General features: G+C 49.7%; 1 long non-coding RNA gene across 1 annotated transcript; it reads left to right on the top strand.

The window, feature by feature from the left end:
- Window positions 1-278: 278 nt before the first annotated feature.
- Window positions 279-1,340, top strand: LOC135324423 (uncharacterized). Its single transcript, XR_010385805.1, has 3 exons — window positions 279-425; window positions 544-735; window positions 1,153-1,340. It is a non-coding gene; the product is annotated as an uncharacterized LOC135324423 (long non-coding RNA).
- The last annotated feature ends 404 nt before the right edge of the window (window positions 1,341-1,744 follow it).

The following is a 1,744-nucleotide window of genomic DNA, read 5'->3' as shown; positions in this document are numbered from 1 at the left end:
CACAATGGGTGCTAATCTTAAAGAGCCGGGGGGGGGGGGGGGTTACTGTGCAAGTGTTACAAGCAGTGGATCTTCTTGTGCGTGTCTTGTGCATGGCTTCCAAAACAGGGGTTGGGGGAAGCGGTATTTGTGGCTTGCGTATTCTCATTTACCTTGCTTGTGTGCATATTAGATCCACTTTTGTGCTTATAAACAACTTCGGATTCTTACAATTTTCTGCAGAGCTTTGATTTTTTTTTTTTTTTTGCTTTGCTCTATACTTTTGTAGGGTGATGGATTTTACTATGCCTCCATCAACAAGTGCTGGCTGGAAAAGTTGTTACGTCCCAACGGAGATTCTTAGGCAAGACGGAGGAGTTCAGATACGCAGTCTGCCAGAAGAACCTTGCCCGGGAGGGGTTGCTAGCCTTGAGCTATAGGCACTGGTGCGTACGGCTCATTCTGTCAGACACGAAGAGGTTTTCTTTGGTTGCAGAAATGTTAGCTTGCCTTTACACCCTATAGTGGCAGTATTTTTGTATTTATAAACTGTGTTAATCCTAGACATTCAGAACCTCGGGGAACGACTATATGCTGCCGTGAAGAACTACAGACCACCACCGCCCTCAGACCTCTGTAAGTTATCACATGTCGAGAGTGGCCAGGAGAATCCAAATGCCAGCAGAAAGGTTCTCTGCCTGGTCCTGATGAGGAGCCTTCGGCCGTAGGAAGGTTGGCAGCGTCCTTACTGGACTTGTGAGTAATAAGCCGCAATGCAGGGACCAGCAAAGGAGGGGGGGAATAGCGGCTGATAGCCCGGTCGCTATGGCACTGCTGTTGCTAGCAGGGCCATGAGGTCTGTGTGAGGCCTCACCTGCCTGTTTGGAGCTCTGTTTTGGTCTATTTACCTGGAATAACCAATGAGGTCTAAAACAGGAATTTTTGTGGCTAGATGGATAAGCTGTGACCTCACCTGTCTTTGCTTTGCTTTGCTTTGCTTTGCTGCTTAATGTCATAACAGTGACTTGGGACCCCAGAATAAAAACTGCTACAGTGCTTAAGGGAGGATCTGCATTTGCCCAGGTTAGGGAACCATCCTTAAAGCTTTGGTGGGGAGAAAAAGCTCCAAAAGGAGAGTCTGCCAGTGACTCTGGTGGTTTGATTCATTTGCAGGCTGCTGTTCTGAGGGCCAGCAACTCAAAGAGGAGCAGCTCAGCCCATTTCGTTGCTTTCAGTGATCCTGTTTTGAGGAAGCATGTAAGTACAGAAGGGGTCTGGGAGGGTTTTCAAACAAGACAGGAAAGAGCAAGGAAGATTTGAGAGCATAGAGAAACCAGGTGCCATGGGTACTGAAGTTGTTAAGGGCTGAGGGCATTTGGGGTTAAGCATCTGAAAGGGGCTAATGCACAAGGAGTAGTAAAATACCATGACTGAACACAAGGTTCCTCCCCAGTCTGGGCCTGTGCATGCACGCTGGCTCTTGCAGACGCAGATAGCCCGGAGCTGTAGGGAAACAGGTAAGCAGGCCCAGAAGCGGACTTTGGGCACAGCAGTGTGCAGAGACCTCTGCGTGCTTGGCAGGCGAGTGGGGCTGGAGCGTGGCAAGGGCTGTTCCGGGCTGTCCAGATCCATCCAGTTCCACTCCCTATCCCTCTGTCCAGCACTCCATCCTTCTCTTTCTTTCCCCATGGCTCTGTCTGGTGCCGATCCCTTTGTTTAGCTACTCATTCCTCTGCCAGCTCCCCATCCCTCTTGTACTCTTTCC

The sequence above is a fragment of the Dromaius novaehollandiae genome, chromosome W (assembly GCF_036370855.1).
Source record: "Dromaius novaehollandiae isolate bDroNov1 chromosome W, bDroNov1.hap1, whole genome shotgun sequence".
Lineage (NCBI taxonomy): Eukaryota > Metazoa > Chordata > Aves > Casuariiformes > Dromaiidae > Dromaius > Dromaius novaehollandiae.
This window is presented reverse-complemented; position numbering and strand designations above follow the sequence as displayed.